Here is a 23,936-nt window from a genome sequence, read left to right as displayed (position 1 = left end):
ATGTGATAGTGAATCTGCTCTATGCTACCATGCTTGTCTGCTGCCCCCCCAGTCCAGTCTCCACTTAGCAACAAGAGTGATCTTTTCAAAGCTTAATTCAGTTCCTGTTACATGATGGTGTAAAAGTGTTCCAATGACCATCCACTGCAGTCAGAAGAAAATTCAAAGGGCTGAATCCTGGACCTCTTCGGAAGCCATCCCCTCCCTCACTCATTTTGCTCCAGCTACACTGAACTTCCTTCTCTTTTTGAAATGCACAGGCCTCATTTCCACACCAAGGCCTTTGTACTTAGTGCTTCCTTCTTCCTGGAAGATGTCCATGCCTGCATCTCTGCTTGGCTGACTCTTCGTCATCTGAGTTTGCCTGTCAGCTCCTTAGAGAAGCCTCCTCTAACTACTCATTCCTCCCTTCACTCTACATACCATGATTTGATTTAGTAACTCAGTAGTTCTCATCATGATATCTAATTATCTTGCTAATTTGTTTTCTTTTTAAAAAATTTTTACTGGAGTATAGTTGATTTACAGTGTTGTGTTAGTTTCAGGTGTACAGCAAAGTGAATCAGTTATACATTGACATATCTGTTACCCTTCTTTCCCAACTAGTATATAACTAAGCTCTCTTTCTGCTTGGTTCTATGAATCCACTTGTGTTTGACATAGAGTAGGCACTCAGTAAAGGCTGGTTGACTACATGGTTGGATGGATGGATGGATGGATGGATGGATGGATAGATGGATGGGTGAGGATTATGTCACCAGTTGTACTGTATATGGTGACAGTGTGGTAAGAAAATGATATACAAATCTACATGACAAAGAAAATATTTTCAAAGGTTGATGTAGTCTCCTAAGGCTGCTCAGAAACAATGGGCTATGAGATGACCATGAAAGGGTAAGTGGAATTCAGAGAGAGGGAGGAACTTTTAGAAAGTTGTTTAACCTCCAAATATCTGAGACTTTCTTCTTGTCCTTTGGGGGTGGAGACAGGTCTGCCCCTCATTTATGGGGATGTTCTGGAGCCAGAGATAATGCCTAAAAGCTGCTGAGTGCTAATTAGCTCTATCTGTCAGGGCACAGGAAGCCAGCAGGTCTGAGTGGCTGATTGCAAGGTCTGTAGCTGAAAATACTTCTTGCCAACTGCCTGGAGGGGCTGATAAGGGAAATGACTACATTCTGTAAATTAACATATTCTAAGCAGGTCGGAAGGGCCAGTTGTAGAAAACAGTGGTAAAGATGGAAAGAAAGGTGAAACCACCCCTATTTTAAGTTACCGTGCCTAAGTAATGAAGCTGTGAATTCCTTGACAAGGATCCTTGCCTTGGAGTCAGAAGTGGTGACAGCTGGGTTTAATTTCTAGGGGTAGTTACTGACAAAATTAGGAAAGAAATATACTTGTCTTCATTGCAGTTACTTCCTAAGAAGAACTAATTCTCTTCTAACTTCTAACTAACTTCCTAAGAGAACTAATTCTCTTCATTTTGCTCTTTCCTAATTTGAGCCATGAGTTTCACACTTATTCTTCTTTCCTTTAAAAGCAGAGTATTTTCAACTCTGCTACCCCATGTGATATGCCTTCTCTTGATGATTTCACAAGCACCACGTTTCCCTGGACGTCATAGTTTAGGAGAAAGAGCACTGGAGTAGACATCAGAAAAGACCAGAATTCTGGTTCTGGTTTCTGTTCTGTAGGTGTATTAGTCATGAAAATTACAGAAACACAGATTAAACTAGCTTAAGAAAGAAATCATTGGCTTACATAATTGATGTTCAAGGGAGGTGAAGACCTCAGGCTTTGCTGGATCCAAGTGTTTATCAATGACAACATCTTCTCTCAACCCTCCTTCTTTCAACCTAATCCAAACTCTAACCCTTTTTTTTAATTAGACATTTTCTCATATTGACTCTTTCCATGTGACAATAAGTATGACCATTGGTTGCCCCAAGCTTTTTGCATTGACTCACTATCCAAAAGGAAGAAGGATCTCACCGTTTCTCCCTGGTCCATACATTAAAACTCAAGGAACCAGGAGAATGCAGTCATCTGAGAAGTCAGGCTGGTAGTATGCTCAACCTTGTGTGTCGGCAGTATGGTAGAGCAGAGCAGTTGCTCATGAGCGCCATGACTGACATCCCTAAGACCACTGAAAAGGAGATATTTACCAAAGGAAAGGATACTTACCAGAAAGACAACCAATGTTCCTATTATTTTCATCTAAAAATAATTGCGTTTAGTAAGATTATGCATGTGGATATACTTTGAAAACCGTAAATCCTAGCACAAATGAAAGGTAATATTGTCATATAAACCGTTTTTCTGTGTCAAGATTCCAGAACCCTTGCTATGCAAGATATCAGTTGGCTTGTAAGGCTATTGGAAAGATTAACTGGGACAATGTGTGTGAGAGCTTTTCACAGAATACCTGGCAGGAAGTCAATGCCCAATGTTAGTATCTCTCCCTCATGCCAGGTAATGGGCAATTTGCCAAAAGTTTTACCTGAAGAGAAGAATCTAATGGTTAGAATTTATTTATTCTAACCATTATTTCTGCCAAGTGGCAAAGATATTTGGGAACGGGAGAAGAAAATTGCCAGTATTCTTCACATTTTTTCTCTCTGTGTTCCTCTCCTACTTCTCTCTCTCTCCCCCTACACACTTTTTTTTGTGGGGGGAGAGTAGTGGGGAGAACAGTGCAGAGCTGAATTCATGCATAGTAAGTAAGAATATATCAATATGCCATTACACCATTTGAATTCTTTACCACCTGAAGTGTCTGGCACATGTTAACGTTAGTTGCGTGGACAAGGCTGGTGATTTTAACACTAACAACAGTGAGGAGGATAATAGGTGTCAGTTTTATGGCACAAAGCCTTTTGAGTGGAACCTTTCTTGATGTGAGCTGCAGCCCCAGATTCAGAGTGTCTTGCTCTGTGCAGTGCCTCCTCACCATGGAAGATGAAAATTGACTGATGTGCTGGTTACCGAGATCATGGGGCATCTGCTATGGGTCTCTCACCTGCATGTGACATATTCAGTGAAAAATGGTTTCTTTGTCAGTAGCTTCTGGAGAGAGATGAGTGGCCTCTCAGACAGCCGTATAAAGTTTCAGTTCATGGAGGTATTGTGATGTGCTCGGCCAAGAGAACACTAGAATAAAAATTGAAAGACCTGTACTGTCACCTTGACTCTTTTGCCAACATCCTTCGTGACCTTGGCTAAACCACTTCCCTCTATTGGACGTGACTACTTGATGATCTTGGAGGTGATATTTGTCAGCTGTGTGTACCTCAGTGCTTCCAGGAATCAGCCCCTATATAGAACCAGGGCAAGTTTATGGGTGTTGTTTCTTCTCATCCAGTTCCTCTGACCTTCATTGTGTGTCGTTTGTCACTTTAGCTTCAGAAAAGAAAGATCAAGTTCATGGACCACTTCATTCCAGCACATACATTAGCACCAAATACCTCTGCTTCTGAGAGGTCACCCACCACTTTACTGATGTATCAAAACTACCTAGTGGGAGGAATTTTGGATATGATCATGGGCATTGCAAAGGTAATCATTTTAGAGCTAGGAAACAGAGATAGAGTCCCAGAGATAGAGTCCTAAAAATTTATCACCTTTACTCTCATGAAAATATAAACCTCTCTTTCCAATATTTTTTCCTCCCCAATCCTTTTTCCATCCCCTATAGATCTACGTGATTCAAGTCTAATTTCCAACTACAGACAAAACTGACTTGCTGGAATATCAGTAGTCTTCATTCTCAAGGGCTTGTTTTGTCTCTCTGTCCACATGTATAAAATAACATGGTTCTACTCTCCTACTAGACTATAAGCTCTGTGAGAGAAGGCATCCTAATTCTTTCATTCATTGCCAGAACCTCAGCCCCCAACATATTGTGTGAAACATAGAAAATCAATCAATCAGTAGATAAGTAAATTAATAAGTGATTGAGTGATTCTGAATGATGTTCTGATGGTGAAATTTGTAAAGGAAGCATTTCTGGAATTTTATTATTCATATTTGGTGTGGATTCCCATTGGTTTTTTGGAATGCCATCTCCTCTTAAATTGTACATTGGTTGCTACTTCACTGTTTTGTACATCTCTATGGGAGCAACTCCTGTTCTACATTTTTCAAAATTCAACTTCTTGGGCACAACTGGATTGTTAGCTCCTAACATGCAGGTACGTGAATAGACCACTCTCCATATTCAACACAAATTTGAAAGTAAAGAAGAGGTTTGAGCTATTTGGGGTAGATAGATGGAGAGGAATTCAATGGAAGGAATATACAGTACACAGGTCTAGCATGGTTAGGGAGTGGGAGAGAGCTGAGGACCAACCACAGCATAATTCAGTGATGAGCAAAGCTACAGAAACAAAAGGAACGTAATATCAACATTTGTTTCAAAACACCCCGAGGGTCACATGGTATAATTCTTCCCATTTTGCAGTTAAAGAATCTAAAGATCAGAGAAGTTAGGTGACTTATCTACGATCATACAAGTAGTCTGGGATCCTGATTCCAAATTCAAAGACAGTCAGGAATGAAGTCTTCTGAAATGAAAGTTAAATGGTCAGAGGCCAGAAAAGGTCATTAAATGTAAATAAATGGACAGCCATGATTGTCTGAGAATTCTCAGAGATCTTTGATTTTACCCTCTCTCAGTCTCAGCTCTTGCCTCCTTAGAGGTCAGACTAGGGAAAGTCAACCCCTACAAAGGTCCCTTCAAGGTCTTGAGTATCCTATGCGCACTTCTTTATCTCTAGATCATCAGCTCTTTGCATCCAGAAACTAATAAATACCTCTGAATGAATGGCTATAGTTGATTCTTTTCTCTGAACCCTTTTTAGAAGAATTCTTATGAAACAGAATTGGTCCAGGTTAGTGTTTCTTAAGCTATAATGGATTAAATTTATCTTCAGAATTTAAAAAAGATCCCTGCCAGTAATCCTAATAAACTAGGGAAAGTAGATGGGTGCCTGGAGTACATGTTTTTAATAAGATCCCTAGGATATTCTGTGGCAGATGGTGCACAGACTACACTTAGAAAAAAAATAATGGACTAGGAACAAAAGAAGAGAAAGTGCCCAGACAAGATCCACAGCAGCAGATGTGCATTTCTTGCCTGACACACACTCATTGTAGGTGTTCAACGGATACTCATTAGATCAGTAGGTGGCTGAGAAGATAGATGGATGGATCCATGAGTGGATGGATGGATAAATGGATGGGTGGCTGTGTGGGTAGATAGAATAGAATGATGGATAAATGTTTGACTATATAGATGAAGGAAATCACTTTCCTTTTCTTTGTAGATGAACTAAATGCTGACCTTGCTAACATCACCACAACATCTTTCCTCAGATAAGATGAAATTCATTGCCCATGTGAAACCATTAAGCAGTAGGTAGATATTTGCTCTCCCAGACTGATTTGTATTATTGTAGCCACACACTGAGTATAACTAATATTACCTATGTGGTTATTTTTGAGGTGGTAATGGGGTAATCCAAAATATCAGGGAGTCATTTTGCTTGACCTGAGTATTTAGCGCCCTGGCTTCCAGGCAATGCATTCTATTTCTATTATTTACAAACCACTGTAATACTATAGCTGTTGCCCTTTCCAGATGGGATTACCTAAAAAATAATTTGTTATGCAAGATTGTTAATTATGAAGCTAAAGGATACCCATTAAAGGCATTTACCTTGTAATTTTGTGATGAGAGACTGAGTGAAACAAAGCATAGAATATGATTATTGTGGCTGAGGATATAAGGATATAAAGCCACTCGTTTATTTTAGAACTGGTAATTAATTTCACATGATACGTTAACTTCAGAAAGACTGCCACAGAGCAAAGCTCTTTCTGCCACCTCATCTGAATCTGAGGTCTTTGTCTACCTTCTTAGCTGCCCTGTCCCACCTCCTTCCCCAACTCCCCTATCTTAGACCTCCAAATTTGAATGCTCTGGACCTCTCTCTTTCACTAGATTCACTCATTCAAGAAACAGCTTACTGGAGGAGTTCAGTGCATGGTCCCTGGTGAAAGAATGCCTGGCTTTATATCCTGGTTCTGTCATTTACTAGCTTTAAACCTCTCAGGGATTCAGTTTCCTTATCTGTAAAATAACAATGCAAAATGATAGAAATTAACTCACAAGACTGTTATGAGGATTATATGAGTTAATTATGCATTAAGTATTTAGACCTTAATAGTAAGTTTTCAGTAAATGTTGTGGTAAAATTTTTATCACAAAGGCAATTAATAACATTACAGAAATCCTGAAAAATTTTTAAAAACACAGAATCATAATCCTAACACCCTAACCCACATCTGGTATTTTTCATTGTCGTGTACTAACCTTTGAAAGTGGAATTTTGTCTTCTGGATCCTTTTCATGGTTTAGAGTAACCACAAACATGACCAAGAGCTTTTAATACTCTTTTCCTACGGAAAAGTCTTCTTACACATCTAACTATAAAGGCCAAAAACTCACTTCTTAATTTGAAAAGATCTCTATAACTAAATGGTATTTATTAAGATTTAAGAATATCACCAGTGAAGAGTACTTTATTAAGCAAATAGCTAATCTTGGATTAGTTTATCAGGTTGGTTCAGTATTTCGTAAATTTTCATCCACTCCATAGAACACTTTGGATGAATTTATTAGAATCACCGGTTTGAGCTTTGAGGTCAACCAGACCTGGATTCAAATCCTGAATCTAGACCAGTGATCTTGAGGACATGACGGTGTTTCTCAGATGCCTCAGCTGAAAGAATAAGGTTAATAACCCTACGCAGTGTTGTCGGAATTACAGTAAGGATAAGAAACAATCCTTGTTTTAGCCATCACAGTGGACATCGATGAACTGTCCCCGAGCAAAAGGTAGTACGAGGAAATGGCTTTTCCTGGAGGTGAAAAAGCTGGAGGCAGAGATATTGTTTATGGCTTCTGAGCACCTGACTCTCCTTTTCTCTCCTCATACCTCCCTGGCCCACCGCAATCAAGTGTTGCAATGATGCTAGAGAAAAAGGAGTACTATGTGTTTGTAAATTTGCCTTAAGTCAGAAGTGCTAATTAACGGAACCCTAAGTATAAAAGAGCAGTGATGTAGCAAGACTGGAGCTCTCTGCTCCAGCAAGATCCCTTATGCACGGACAGAGTCTTTGTCAGATGTGGCTCCATCAGAGACCTTCAGGGCTATATTAGTCTGCTTGGGCTTCTATAACAAAGTACCACAGACTGGGAGGCTTAAACAACAGAAATGTATGTCTCACAGTTCTGGAAGCTGGTTAGCCCAAGGTCAAGGTGTCAGCCTATTGTTTCTGATGAAAGGCCACTTCCTTCCTGGGCTGACCTTTCATTGGCATGAGGACAGGGGGCGGGAGGGGGAGTGGAAAGGAAGAGGGAGGAGGGAGGAGAGTAAGGTCTCTGATGTTTCCTTCTCTAAAGATACCAATCCCATTGGATCAGAGACCCACCCTTATGACCTCATTTAATATTAATCGCCTCCTTATAGGTACTCTCTCCAAATACAGTCACATGGTGGGGAGGGGTTAGGGCTTTGCCCTATAAATTTGGAGGGGACACAATTCAGTCCACAGCAGGGGCCAAGGGAAAAGTGATGCTAAGTTACGTTGCATCTGCTCTTCTCCCCAATGAGAGTTGTGTCAGGGTCAGCTTAACAGGTGAGGGGTGTGTGTGTGTGTGTGTGTGTGTGTGTGTGTCCTCTTGTTACCAAACTATAAGCCACAAGAGTTGCTGCAGGTACTGATTATTTCCCCTCCCCACACATGTTTGAAACCCACATGAGCAGTCTCATCTCTTTGGAGGCAAGGGCTGGGACTGGGAAATCTGGAACATAATGATGTGAAGAGAGGTGATAGCCCTAGTTTCTCACTTTAACGCCAAGTTGATTCTCAAGTGCCATACTCAGGAGGAGGAAGCCACACCTCCCACTTGTTTTCTGTTAAATACGCCTCTGGAAAACTATAACCCAGGATGTTAGAGTTTGGTGAGAGGCACATTACACTTTGAGATTTCCGATCATGACTCCTTTCAAGAGTTTACATAGTAGCTTTCCTGCCTCTGTCTCTTTGACTTTTCTTCAGACTCTCTCCTTGCTAATGTATGACACCAGGCTTGGCTTCCTGGAGAGAAGTAATCAAGGAGCACAGGCCCCTTGCTGAGAAACACATTAGCACAATTTCTAAAATGTGCTCTTTAGACTCATTTGATATGTGATATGTGTTATCATTTAATAAATATTGGGCTAGCTGAGGTTCTGTCTACATGTACTAGAAACATCTGTTGCCATGCTCCTTTAAGCAAAACAAAATAGATACTCTGATAATTGCTTCCAAGTTTTTTGTTTTTTTCAAATTAAAGTTGTGATTCAAGACACTTAAATGACAATTATAAAGTGTGTGTTGAGATAGAATTTATTCCTCCTTAAAAGTATTAATTAGGCCCTTCTTAATCTCTATTTCAGATCTTATGATGAACTTGTTTTTCTTCCAACTGCCTCTTTTGATTATGCACAAATAAGATGTAATTACATATGGGTGGAAGGTTATTATATACAAATATGTTCAGAAATTATGTGAATAAAATGCGCAATAGGCTTTAATAGTCTTCTCATAAAATAATACAAATTCGGGCCGAAATAAGCAATTTGCTCTCTTTTAGTATCCACCTTTATTCCCTTTTCACATTAGCACAGTGGAGCATGTTAGAAAATACAAAGAAAATAATTAGTCATTTTGACCTCTAGCTGGAAGGAAATTTGGACTCTTTGTGTATTTCCTTAACAGGTGAGTTCATTGTTAGTGTTGCTATTAATATCTCCATTTCTTTGCTTTGCCATCTTTTCTGTCAATTTCTCAACTCAAAATTTAAGATAGATCTCTAAACCCAAGTTCTCTTTTTAAGAGAGGAATGAAAAGAAGAATGTGAAAGGGGACAGTTGAAAATATGATCATTTTTAGTAATGCTTATCCATACCATAAATATTTTCTTTCCCTAGAAGGTGCACAATGGGAAAGCTTTCCAAAAATGTAATTTTAAGAACAGTCCGCAAATGGATTTCCTTTCCTTATGCTTCCAGGCTGTTGCAGCCTCCAGCTTGAAACTGTGTATGCATGTGTGTGTGTGTGTGTGTGTGTGTGTGTGTGTAGAATAAACAGCTAATTACCTGTCAGTTACCATAGCAATGTTTACAGGAAGACTAAGATGCTCACATAGCTCTGTAACCCATCTTGATAGTGGAAAACCCACATAATTTCTTCCTTTCAATCCCCACTGGAGATTCTGGCAGCAATTTTAGGATGCTCTTTGCTTAGTAAATTCTTATGTGACAATTGAGCTTCTTTCCTTTAAGTGGAGACACTGTTGATTTGAGTGAGAAGCGGAAAGAATTAACTTGGAAGAAGCTTTGGGAGGCCAGCACTATTGACTCAAGATTTCTGTCTGCAGAGTTCTGTTAGCAATTGGTATAGCAAGGCTCAACATGAATCCTTCTTCTAAGAGCTTTGCCTAGCCCCATGAATTCTCAAAAAAAAAAAAAAAATCCTCTATAGATCACCGAGAGAACACACAACTTCATTCTTTCAACAAATATTTTTGAATACCTACAATGGGTCAGCACTGTACAAATCTTAGGGGAAACCATAGTGATTTGGATATAAGTCCCTAGTTTGGGAGAGACATCCATTTATTCAACAAATATTTCTTGACCACTTACCATGTACTGTGTTGGGTTATCTGGAAATGATAAAAGAGTGGCACAACCCAGGTTTGGAGGAGAGGTCAGCTGTAAGGAAAAACATCTAGGAGGAAGCTAGCCAGGAAGGGTAGGGAGGATGGGAGGATGTGATGGGAAAGTATTTCAGAGAGAGAGGTAGTCTTGTGAACAATATCAAAAGCGAGTAAATATGGTAGATTTAGGGGAAAGAGGTCAGTATGTCTAGACAGCAGAGTTCAAGACAGGTGACAGCAATGCTATAGAGATGTAAGCAGGGATCAAATCATAAAGGGCCTTAAGTAAATTGTGGCGGATTCTCTTTTCAAAAGATGATTACAACAATATCTCCCACCTCACATACTCTTCTAAAATGTGACCTTCCCACATTTTTTCCATAAAATGGTGGAGTCAATGCTCTCTCCCCTTGAACTGGGTGGACATTTTGACTTCTGAGACTAGATTATATAATGCCATTACTTCTGTCTTATTCTCTGAGGACATTTGCTTTTGGAACTCAGTCACCAATGAAGTGAGGAAGCCCTAACTAGTCCATGCAAAAAGAACACAAAGAGAGGCTACATATCAGTATTTGGGGGTAATGGCCAACAGCTAACATTATCCACCAGACATGTGAGTGAATTCTCCTCTAGATGATACCAGCCCTCAGCTGTCAGGTTACTCCCAGTCTGCAAATATTCCCAAATGAGCTCCCAGATCTTGTGGAGCAGAGGCAAGCTGTCCCCACCATGCTCTATTTGAAATTCTAATCTTGGGTGGTTTGTTTTGCAGCAATAGCAGCTAGAACATTTCTTAAGGAGTTTGTCCCTTTTTCTGAGTCAGTGGGGAGCCACTGAAGAGTTTTAAGCAGCTAAGTAACAGAATCAGATTAGCATATTAGAAAGATCATTATCTCTCTGATGTGTGAGGAGTCTTAGTGAGAGTCAACTCTGGAGGCAGGGAGAGTGGCTGGGAAGATATTGCCCCAAATGAAGCAGTATGTAAAAGTGATCTGGACTTGGGTGATATTAGGGGAAATGAAGAGAGTAATTCAAGGGTTACATGGAAGCGTGGATCTACAGGGTTTTGTCCTAGATTGAATGTGGTGGGTGGAGGAGAGAAACATACAAGACAAAGATTATGTTGGGGTTACTGTCTTGATACAGCATGGCTGATGGTACCTTTTACTTTGACAGGAAACGTTGGAGGAGGAGCACACTTTGGTGGTGGGACATACTGGGGAGTTGGTAAGTGGGAGATGATAAATTTTTTGGGTACACTATGGATGGATCCTTTACATTCTACAGCAACTGTTAAAGATGTCCAAGCAGGACTAGGCTATGTGTGACATTCTCAGATGTCTTATTTGTTCTGCTAAGTCAAGCAGCTTGAAAAGTATAGTAACCTCTCTCAAAATTTCTGAAAATTAGTTAGAGGTGATTGATTGGCAAGGTCATGTGTAAAGCCAGTCTAGTTTCAAGGCCCTGAACTAAGAACTGTGGGGGCTACAGTGATGAGTTAGATAGAATTCCAAATCCAGTCCTAGATCTAGGAGTCTAGTAGGAAGGTATATGTGCAATGATAATAAAAATGAGAACTGATATATCATTTAAAAAGTGCAAGAACGTGGTTTTAAAAAGATATCAATCCCAGTGGATTATCAAAAGCCATAAAGAAGAGAAGACATGAGAGTTGAAAAATACTATTAGATATGAAGAAAAGAAAGTTGGGGGAAATGCTATATTATGGGTTAAATTGGAAGGTGGGATCTGATATCAGGCTTCCTTGTTTTAAGTACCAGGTCTTCCACTCAGTAGCTTGGAAAAGTTTTAAACATTTTTTACAGTCTATAGACTGGAGATAATCATAATAGTATCTGCATCCTAGGTTTTTCGAAAAAAATTAAACAATAAACCACATATATAAAATATTTAGCTCAGTATCTGGAACTTAGTAAGCATTTAATGGAAGGTAATTGCCATAATAATCAAGAGCATCTTCATCACTGTCATTATCATCATTTTTATTATTACTTAGGAGGAGTGTTAATAGAAAAGAATGAGATAACATGCATTCACCAAAACTTTTCTCCTTTTTGGAAAAGGACAACACCAATGTATTTGTGAACAAATACTTTACTAGGTGGTTCTGTTTCTACATAGAATGAAGAAATCTGGAAAGTTACTCCCATCCAAACAATGAATAAAAGCTGGATAAAGTGGAAAATCACAACTTTTTTTTTCTTGCGTCTCAGATAGTTGAGGTGGCAGAGAAACCAAGTAGCCTGAAATTCAAGAAAAATCTTTCCAACTCATCCCCTAGGAGAAATAGGACTCATGGCTTAACTCTTCTCTGACAGACTACAAGAAAAACATGGGGCCACCATAAAAGCAGGTAGAAAGATATTCGTTAAATTTTTAACAAATTGCTGAAGCTCAAATATGGACTAATGTGCAGTATAGAACTCCTGATGGCCACAGATGAAAAGGGAGTTCAGACACACTTATAGGCTCTTTTCAATGAACCTCTAACTGGCTCTTCACTCAAGTCTTAAGCATCTAGGAGAGGGACATCAAATTCTGTTAACTCGAAAAGCACAGAGTAAAGAGCCAGTATTACTGGGGGACAAATGGAAAACAGCATCCTACCCATGAGATGGGATCCAGAAATTATCCCAAGTGCATAATCCCATAGTTATAATACTATTAGGGGTCTTATACCACTGAGAAGCAGAAGGTAACTCTGCCACACTACAGACACAAGAGAGCTACTGGTTGCTGGCAACTGGGTAGAAGGACAGAACTGATGAGAAAACCTCATTTGCAAGGCCTAGGCACATACGGTCTATCTAAGGCTATCTAAGCAATAATAGGACCACGGGAGACACCCTGGTGCTAACCACTAGTCTGGCAAGAACCAAGTAAAGCAAACAGACTCTACCAGTAGGAGTGGGATAAGAGCATAGAAAGGCCCCTTCTGGGACACTGACATATAGGGAAGGCTGAAAGCTGATGTTGGAGCAAAAAATTTAAGAAAAAGCCCTCTGGCAACCTTAGGCTTATCCTAAGCTCAAGGCATCATTAGGGCATTAAAAACCTATAAAATTCTAAAGGAAACTGTGGCCACAACCCACCCCACATGAACTCAACTCTTGATTAGATTGATTCAGTCTTCCATACTTACAGCCTGGGAACAGTCATGTTTATCTCCAAGTGTAAATGTTATTTAACTCATCTGTTCGACACAGGATGCCTGACTTTCAATCAAACATATGAGGCACACAAAAAGGTAAGGCAAAAGCAACTGATTGCCAAAGACAAAACAAACAAAACAAGAAGACTCAGAGATGACCCAGATGTTGCATCAGATACAGACTCTAAAGCAAATATGATTAACATGTTAAAGTATATAATGGGAAAGGTGGACATTTGCAGAAAGAGATAGTATTTTAGCAGAGAGAGAGAAATAAAAAAGAGTTAAATGAAATTGCTAGAAATCAAAAATAGGCTGTGGAAGCAAAATAATGGTCTCTTCCAAAGATATCCATGTTCTCGGTCCCCAAAATATGTGAATATGTTAACTTACATGACAAACAGAACTTGGCAGATGTGATTAAGTTAAGAATCTTGAGATGGAGAGATCATCTTGGATTTTCCACACGGACTCAATGTAATCACAAGGGTCCTTATAGGAGGGAGGGAGGTGAGTCAGTGTTGGAGGAGATGTGATGACAGAAGCAGAAGTCAGAAAGAGATAGAGGGATTTGAAAATGCTATGCTGCTGTCTTTGAAAGTGGAAGAGGGTGTTATGAGCTAAGGAAGGCAGGCAGACCCTAGAAGCTGGAAAAAGCAAGGAAATAGATTCTCCCCAGAGTCTCCATAAAGAATGCAGTCCTGGTGGTCCATTCTAGACTTCTGAACTCCAGAACTGTAACATAATAAATTTCTGTTGTTTTAAACCACTAAGTTGTAGAAATTTGTTCAGCAGAAGTAGAAAACTAATACACAGGGCATTGGAAGTGGAGAATTTATTCAATAGGTTTAAAAATAGATTCAACATAGTCAAAGAAATAATTGGTAAAATTTAAGATTGGTCAATAGAGATTACCCAAATTGAAACACAAAGAGAAAAAAGATGTGGAAAAAAATAGAATAAAGCTCTAAGAATCATGTGACAATATAAAATTATTTAACGTACATGTAACTAGAATTCCAGAAGAACAAGAAAGAGAGACTAGAGTAGAAGAAACGTTTGAAGAGATAATGGCCAAGAACGTTGCAAAAATGCTGAAAGACGTCAAACCACAGATCCAAGAAGTAGAGAAAAGTCTAAGTAGGAAAAAAAAAAGATAAAATTATTCAAACTGCTGAAAACCAATATAAAGTATTGAAGACATGTAGAGAAAAAAGTATACATTACACAGGAGGAAAAAAGATAATTAAATCACATCTTTACTAAAAAGAAGAAAACAAACCAAAAAAACCCAGAATTTGATACCCAGTGAGAATATAATTCAAAAATTTAAAAAGAAATGAAGTTGTTTTAAAACAAAACTAAGAAAGCTAAAGAAACTCACTGTCCAGATACATATTATAAGAAATCTTAACGTTCTTCAAGAAAAAGAACAGAATGCCATAAAGAAACTTGGATCTACACATAACAAGAAGACCTAGAAACAGTTAAAATGAAGGTGAATATAAAATACTTTTTTTCCTTATTTTTGTAATTGCTTGTATGAAGCAAAAAATATCAAAAATATATTTTATTTTATATGTAAAGTAAAATAAAATGAAAACACAAAGGATAGGATAGTGAAACAGGAAGTAATCTTCTGTAAGGTTCTTACTCCTTGTGTGAAGTCATATAGTACTATTTGAATGTATACCATGATAAATTAAAGATGCATATTGTAAATCCTAAGACAGCCACTAAAAATATCAGAAATAGTGGTATAACTAATAAGACAATAGTGGAAATAAAATAGAATAATAAAAATTGTTTCATTCAAAAGCCAGCAGAAATGATAGAAAAAGGAAAAAATAAAAAACAACTAAGAAAATAATAGATTTAAATCCAATAATATCAATAATTATAGTTGTTCTAACACAGCAATTAAAAGATAGATTTTTTTTAAAGCACATATTTTTAATTAATTAATTTTTTTTTTGACTGCATTTTGGGTCTTCATTGCTGCATTCAGGCTTTCTCTAGTTGCAGCAAGCAGGGGCTACTCTTTGTTGTGGTTCGTGGGCTTCTCATTGAGGTGGCTTCTCTTGTGGGGCATGGGCTCTCAGCACATGGGCTTCAGTAGTTGCAGCATGTGGGCTCAGTAGTTGCGGTGCGCAGACTCTAGAGTGCAGGCTCAGTAGTTGTGGTGCATGGGCTTAGTTGCTCTGCAGCATGTGGGATCTTATCAGACCAGGTATTGAACCCATGTCCCCTGCATTGGCAGGCAGATTCTTAACCACCATGCCACCAGGGAAGTCCCAGATATTGTTAATTGGATAAAAAAATACTTAACTGTATGCTGTCTACAAGAAACACAATTTAATTGTAAATACTTCTGATTAAAAATAAAAGGATGGAAAAAATACACCATGAAAACATTAATCAAAACAAATATGAAATGACTATCTTGACATCAGAAAAGTAGACTTCAAAGCAAAAGCATACCAGAAAAAAAAGAGGGCATTATGCAAAGACATAATTACTTAAAGAGGTCAATTCAACAAGAAGTCAGACCCTCACAAATGCTATACACCTAACAACAGGTCTTCAAAATAAATGAAGCAAAAACTGATAAAAGTGAAAGGAGAAATGGACAAACCACAATTATAGCTGGAGGCTTCAACACTCCTTTCTCAGTAATTGATAGAATAAGTAGACCGAAAAATCAATAAAGATGTAGAAGACCTGAACAACACTATCAACCAGTTTGACTGAATTAACATTTATAGAACACTCTACCTAATACTCATACACAAACTTTTCAAGTGCACATAGACCATATTCTGGACCATAAAACAAATCTGAACAAATTTTTAAAACTTAAAATCATACAAAGCATGTTCTCTGACAATAATGAAATTAAATGGAAATCAACACATTTCTAATAACCAAGGACTGCATCTTTAATTAGAATTATCATCTGGTAATAGCAGAGAAACTGGTCCTAATATAAACTAAATATAAATCCTTTAAATAATATTATGCTTAATCTAAACCTTCAAAATTTCAGTACTAGATGGAATTTCAGAATTTGGTTTCAACCATCATGTTGGAGAAGGGGAATGTGAGGCTATAGAAGCCTGAATGACTTACCTGGGTGTCCAGGGGCTAGATTCATCATGGTCTTAGGACAGTTTGCCAAACTGTGGTAGCATTTGAAGGAGAAGATGATGTTTTTCGCTTAGAATAGATATCAACTTGTTTGAAAAGGAGGAACCATCTTCAGATAGCGTTGATTCACTTGGCTAGGAATCTGTGCTTTTTTCTTCTCATTCCTTAGAGAGTAATATAGAAAATCTGCATCATCTACCATCACTGTTGGAAAATGAACAGGAGAGTAACTTCCCAGAGTCATGGGAGAGGGAAGGAATAGAATAGAGCAACCTATTGTTGGACCTATAAATTTGATAATTTGATTTAAAAAATATTGATATCTATGTATCTACATATAAATAAATACATTTTAAAGCTTTTTTTATTTAGACAATTTGTGAAGTAGATAGGGATAATCTCAATTGTTATAAGAGAGGTATCATATGACATATTACATGAATATCATATATTCACTATATGTTCTGAATTTAAATGGTCCTGTGTCCAAATTCCCAGTTCTGTTATATGGAGCCATATAACCACACTAGTGTGCACGATGGGGATAATAGCACCTTGTCATAGCTTTGTTGTGTGAATTCCTGGATAGATACATGAAGAAACAGTTAGCATAGCACCTGGCACAGAGTAAAACAGGGTGTGGATGTATGTCCCTCCATTCTGTTACCCACCCTGCCTTGATTGACTTGTCTTTGCTTCTCTATGAACATCATCCTGTTACTGCCAAATTTCCTGGCCTCTTATCAAAGAGCAGGTACTTTTTGAACACCTAAAATATGCACAGATTTTCGCTAGATATTGGAGAAAATGGCAAAGATAGATTATTCCTTTGGTAAATAAAAAAGTTTTTACAGTCAATAATCTAGGGAAGAATTTGGAGATTTTCCTCATTTTTACCAAGAAGGAAACTTTTCAATGAAAAGTTTATCGTCCTCTTTGTGCTATATCACATTATTTTTCAGCAAGTAACTTGCCCCCTGAAAATAAGGCAAACATTCTTTCTATAGGACATATGATGTTTAAGTATTTAATTTAAATAATTCAAAGAAGAAGGCAGGGTCAATGAGTACAGAGCCAAGTGGTCAGAATTCTGAAAACTCTGGATAAGGATGAGGATAACTCTGGATACAAAAAACGGAGGAATGCAGGAACACAACCAAAAATAAATAAATAAAATAAATTTATTTTTTTAAAAAATCACATGACTTGTTAAAAGCCTGTTGATCACCCCAATCAGTTGCTTCACATTTATAGCTCCCTAGGGACTTACCCACACCAAATGGGTCAGTTTATCCCAGACAGAAAGAATTAGAGAATGTTATTTTTCTACTAAAAGATCCCAGATTTTGACTTGCAGTTGCTTCTATTTCTGCCACACATTCTGACTATTGAAAATTAGCCATACTGGTTTCTGTGCTGTGCTGCTGTTTCTGCAGTTTCTTGCCCCTGGGTGAGCCCTCTAGATTACACTCACCAGCTCAGACTTTGTCCCTAATCTTGCCCTAAGCATTAGAGCACTAGTCTCAAGGGCCACTTATTCTTTGCCCAAACTAGCTTTCCCACCATGACTACCTTGTTCCTCACCGCATTAAATTTCCCTTTCCTCATGATGAATTCATTTTTGATGCCCTTTGTTTGATAGAAAGTCTTTTTTAGAATCATTTTAATTTATCAGTGAATTTCTAATTACTTATCTGAAAGGAAAACGGTTGTTTTCCATCCTTTTCCTTCCATAAGTCTCATCTGAAGCCAAAGAAATCAACCAGTTTCCTTCCCAGTTCAGCTCATGCCACATGGTTCTCTCAAATACTGTGGACCTCTCCATCTAGCTCTCACCTCCAAGGAGCCAGTCAGATTCTTCCCAGGACAGGAAAACTGCTCCAAGAAGATTTGCCGTCTTCAAAGAAAGTAGCTGGAAACTTTTTAATGGAAGCTTTTATTGTAAACCAAATAAACATTTTATAACAAGACCAGAGAGAAAGTCATGAAGCTCAAAAGCAGTAGGTTTTTTTAAATACAATTTTCAAAGATTACTTTCCATTTACAGTTATTACAAAATATTAGCTATATTCCCCATGCTGTACAATACATCCTTGAGCCTATCTTGCACCCAACTGTTTGCACCTTCCGCTCCCCAACCCCTATACTGCCCCTCTCCCCCTCCTCACTGGTAACCATGAGTTTGTTCTCTATATCTGTGAGTCTGAAAAGCAGTAGGTTTTAAACATGTATAGAAACTGGGAATAGAAAGTGAGACTAGAATACAGTATATGGAATAGAATATATGGAATTTTCTTGAAGCTGAGCCTCTAAATAATTTCAAAACATATTCTGGAAGATGGACTCCAAATGTGGATCAGCTAGGCTTTGGGGAAATGGCTTCACACTTTGACTGAAACTGAGATAGACAGTGCATATCACTGATAGGCAGAATGTTAGACTAAATGTAATTCAAATTGAGTTAATATTTTTGAGGCCAACCTGGCATAGATCCGTACCAGGCGCTATGCCCAGATAAAGACAGCATAAAAGCCATGCTAGAGAGCCTTGTGGAGCCAGAGTCGGACAATTCTAGTAATTAAGTAATTGAAACTGTATTGCAGATTGTTATAATATGAGCAAAGTAATTTGAGAAACTTTGAATTCAACAGAAGTAAACAGGTTTCTTTACTGTGAGGCTTTGTGATACATTTTGTATATCTCCAGGACAAGTGTAGAGTATGCAAAATTTTCTCCCTGTACTAACTGAGAAACTGTTTTATCTTTGGAGCAGCTTCCAATACTAGGGAGTTGTCTGCAGGACCCTCTTTGGGAGTTGCTATAGTCGTCATTTCTTTTTCCCAATCTACAATATTTTGAAACAGACTGACACTTGTACAGACCCTGAGTTTGCCACTCATGCCAGCAAAGGAGAAAGTACAGCATTATGCTAATATCCATTAACTTCTTTGCTTCATTATGCAGTTACTTCAAGGCTTTGATTAATGGAAGCATTATTGGAGACAACAGTACTTGGTTCTTTTTCAGGCAGGCAGCACCTTATTCCTAAAGGTGGGCACGTTAATCTTTCTTACTTTGTTTATTTTCACCCTCCTTCTTTATAAATGGCTACCTACACCATTGCTGGGATGTCTTTCATTTGGTTGAAGTTGACCACAAGAAAGACTCTTCAGTAGACAGGGATCTACCATAAGAAATACATATGACTCCCTCATACATACACATGTACTGCTAACATACTTCTCCAGTTGATAACCAACTTGAAAAAAACAAGCTATTTCGAGTCTGTGTTTTAAAGAAATGAACTGAAGCAGCTTGAAAAGATAAAAATAAGAACTATTTTTTTAGTCTGTTACCTGGCAAAGCCAGTAAAATGCAAAATTATTTTGTTAAAGTGAGGGGAAAAGAAATAGAAGACCCAGCTCTGACTTTGGGAACAAGGACTTCTCTTCTTGTGGGAAAACAGGCTGTGAGTATCGGGCTGTGGAGAAGCAGGTGTTGCTGTAAATTAGAGAAGAGAAGAGCTGGGAAGAAACTTAGAAACAATCTAGACTAAACCACTCACATAAAGAATGAAAAATCTAAGACTTTGTTGGGCATGTTTAGGAAGAATGCCTGGGATCACTCATATGATCAGAGAGACACCAAGGCATAGAAATCTGTTCTTCTAATGCCCAATGCATTGCTCTTTTGCCTCTACTACAACCATCTTCAAGGATTTGCTACACCATCTGACACTAGAGACCCAGGTCCTTTTCCAGTCACTTTTACCCCCTGCTTTCTCATCTTGGTAAATGTCATCAACATATATCTAGTTGCACAAATCTTTAACCAAGAACTCATTTTTTATTTCTCTGTTTTCCTCAATACTTTCATTCAACTCATCCTCAAATCCTATTGGCTCCATTTTCAAAATATACCCTTGAAAATATAGCTATCTCTACTGATGACACTGTTCTACGTCTCTTTTCTGGACCATTTCCAACTGGTCACCCTGTTTCCATGCTTGATCCTGACAATCTACACTCCACCAAGCAATCAGAGAGATATTTTTAAATATAAACCATATCATGTTACTCTACTACTTAAAACTACGCAGTGGCTTCCCATAGCCTTTAGGATACAATACAATTTTATTATTGTTCACAAAGTTCATGATCTGGCCCCTGACTTCCTCTGTGACATCATTTTGTACCTTAGAGCCACATTGGCCATATAAGGCCTTTACCGTCCTATTTCCTTTGCTCTGTATGCTCTCTCCTTCCAGGATTTTGCATGCCTGTTTCCTTATCATTTCTAAAGCCTCAGTTCAAAAGTCTCTTCTTTAAAGATGTTTTCCATGACCAATCAACCACCTCCCCTGTGAAGTCATCCCTCCCACCTAATCCTGTTTTCTTTTTTATAAACAGCTTATCACTATCCACAGTTATGTTTATTTTTCTTCTTTATTGTCTGCTTTGTCCTCACTCTTCATTAACATATGAGCTCCATGAGATCAGAGACTTGTTCATCCCATTCATCCTTGTACCTTCAGAGCCCAGAAGATTATCTGTCCAATAAAATATCCTCAATAAAGATTTGCTGACTGAATGAGCACCTAGAAAATGACAAAATAAAAATCAATGGTATTTTTCATTAAACATTCATCTTAATAGGAAAAATGAGAAAAAGTTCATAAACGATTATTAGTCTTTGGGATGATAGAGTAATACTATCTAGGTTTGGCAATGGGGCAAATAAGACTCAGAGTAGTTAAAGATGCTAATTAAAATTATTCATCTAGTGCCTGAGTGAGACCTCACAGACAGTAAATACTGATTAACATAATGGAATAGCCATTTTAAGAAAAAAAGTATTTCTTAAGAGATGAGTCTAGGAGTTAATGGAAATAAAAGACTGGGATTTGAGTTGGAAGATCTTAGTTTGCTAATACCAGTGGTCAAGTCTTCTAACAACTCAGACTCAGGGTTCCCTGGTGGCTCAGTGGTTGAGAGTCCACCTGCCAATGCAGGGGACATGGTTTGAGCCCTGGTTCGGGAAGATCCCATATGCCACCAAGCAACTAAGCCCTCAAGCCACAACTACTGAGCCCACACCCCCGCTTGACACAACTAGAGAAAATCCCATGCACAGCAACAAAGACCCAATGCAGCCAAAAATAAATAAACAAATTAAATAAATTAAAAAAAAACCTCAGACTCAGTTTCCTTGTATGTTATGAAAATATTTGATATAACAAACTATGAGAACAAATATGAAAGATGTCTGCCTTAATCTTTCTGAAATTAAATAAGAAATTTATTTTAACCTGAGTATGTGTTTATATATAGAAGTCCTGAATATACATCAATACTGACGTTTTAAAAATTTTATAATCAAGATAACTTGCAGAATTTTTTATAAATTCACATCAAACATCAGTTGAGTTCCTATCATGTTTGATTATATGTAAAATACTCAGTGTTTCAGTATACATAAAAATAAGTGTTTTCTTTAAAACATGGAGTTGGCCAATAAGAGGGGAAAAAAGGGAGAATTTTGTGGATATTTAGCCTGGAAATACATTGGGATGAAGATTAAGAGAGGGGGTGATGTACAAAGAGTCTTATTCAAATATTGGGGGTTAATTACATGGAAGAGTGATTAGACTAGCTCTGTGTTACTGCAGAAAACAGAATGAAAACTAAAAGGGGAAATGGCTCACAGGCAGATTTCAGAAGCTACACTGTCACTAAGTACTTGCAATGGTGAAGCTGTCACACATTGGGTTAGCTGTTATAGCGAGTAGGGAGAGCCCCATTACTGAAACTTTACAAAGAATAGCTGTAGGCATGTGGTGGTGTGCTGGCAAATGTTAATGCGAACTCTCCAGAGATGGTAAAGAGGAAAAAAGAAAAAAATCCCTGACTTGTTGAATTTGCTGATTTCCATAGTGTAAATACTCCCATCATGCCTGACTTCAAACTAACACCATTAAAAGTAGAGTTGGGAGGAAATGAGCACATTCCATTTTCATTAGCTGGTGTAAGACAGCTCTAGCACAGCACGGGGAGAAGACCATATCCTGCATTGCTCGATTCATATGCTCAAAAGTTGTGTTAGGAATTTTGCTGCTCTCATTGATTCATTGATTTCTTCACGTCTATTTATTGAATACCCACTCTGTGTCAGGCGCTATTCTGAGTGCTGAGTATACGGGGTAGAATAGACACAGTCCTGCCTTCATGAAGTTCTAGGGGTAGAGACAATCAATCAATCTGTAATACCATATGGAGTGATAAGTGCTATGAAGAAAAACAAGCCTACCTAAAGAATACGGAATGATGATTGGATTTGAGGAGGGACTATAACAGACTGGTTGGTCAGGGAGGTGACGACAATCAAGAGGTGAGCTGTGTGAATAACCAGGGGAGAGCATGTCAGTTACAGTGAACAGCAAGTTCACAGGTGCTAAGACTGGAGCATGCTTTCATATTTGAGCTGTGGAGTGTCAGGAAGTTCAGGTTGGTTGGAGCTGAGTGAGTGAGAGGAAGAGCAGTAGGAAAGGAGTTTGGCAGGGGAAAGGACCAGGACGTATATGACCTTGAAACCAGAGTAAGTAGCTAGGCTTTTATTACAAGGCTGATGCAAAACCACTGGAGGTTTTGAGCAGTGAAGTGCCATGATCTGATTTCTATATTAAAACAACTCATCTACCTGCTGAGTGAAGTGTCACCTAACGGGCAAGACACTCCAAGAAGCAGCGAACCAGTTAGGGGACTCGGGTTCTAATCCAAGTGAGAGATAGATGGTGGTGGCTTGGACTAAGGTAAAGCTGCAGAGATGGAAAGAGGCAGTCAGGTTTGTGACCGACAGGACTTAATGGTGGACTAGGTGTGTGGTATAAGAGAAAAAGAGAAGTAAAAATGGATATTTTGGGATCTAGACAGAAAAATATTCATGCATGTATATTTGGAGATTCACAGAGATGCATATTAGGCCATCTCAAAGATGAAGTATGGGCTATAGATAAACACATGGGAGGTATCCATGAGTGAAAAGATGATATTTAAAGCCATGGACAGCAAATATAAATAGAGGAGAGAGGTGGATCTAGGACTCAGCTCTATTCTAAAAGAGGAAAAGATCCAGCCACAAAAATGAGAAAGGAAGAGCAAATGACAAGGGGAAAACAGATGTTCTCAAAGTCAACTGAAGTCAATACATCAAAAGGTAGGAGTGATCAGTAGTACCAAATTCTACTGAGACATTGAATAAAGTGAGAACATGACAAGAACTATTTCACTGGGAAGATGGGATGGTAATTCCGATTGGTGAGGGTTAAACAGAGATGGAAGGAGAAAGAGGAGACCGGGAGCATAGATACTTTGAAGAAAGTTCACTGTGAAGGACAATAGAGAAATAGGGCAGAACCTGAAGAAGGATGTGTGAGTTAAGGGAAGGAACGGTTTAGTTTTCTAAGTTGGGAAAAGTCACAGAAAATTCATAAACCAGTGGCAATAACATAGTAAAGAGAACTTGGATAATGAAGGAGAGCAAGGGGTAAGTAAAGAAGCAAACTCCTTGAGTAGTAGGTGCCAAGATCCAGTACACAGAGGAGAGGGTTGACAGTATATACAGGCAGGGACTGAACCCTATTGTAATATAAGGGGAGCAAAATATATATGGCTACAGAAGCTGGAAAGTTGATAGATTTGCCAGTGGAAACGTAGGGAATTCTCTTCTGATTGTTTCTATTTTCTCACTGAAATAAAAAGCAGGATCATCAGATTCAAGTGGCTGGTGAGGGGAGCATACTGGAAGCTTGAAGAGAAAGGAGAAGGTTTGAAGTGGACCTCTCAGAGAATG

At 38.4% G+C, this 23,936-nt stretch overlaps 1 protein-coding gene across 1 annotated transcript in view; it reads left to right on the top strand.

Annotated features, from left to right (window-relative positions):
- The window catches only part of ATP10B (ATPase phospholipid transporting 10B (putative)), a 581,864-nt gene that overhangs the window by 6,266 nt on the left and 551,662 nt on the right, over nucleotides 1-23,936 (top strand). The window contains 1 exon segment of the mRNA XM_060296561.2: nucleotides 10,946-10,996. The gene's annotated coding sequence lies outside the window, so the exon portion shown is untranslated.

This window comes from Globicephala melas, chromosome 3 (assembly GCF_963455315.2).
Source record: "Globicephala melas chromosome 3, mGloMel1.2, whole genome shotgun sequence".
NCBI lineage: Eukaryota > Metazoa > Chordata > Mammalia > Artiodactyla > Delphinidae > Globicephala > Globicephala melas.
Note: the sequence above shows the minus strand (reverse complement) of the source record. Positions and strands in the feature narration are given on the sequence as shown.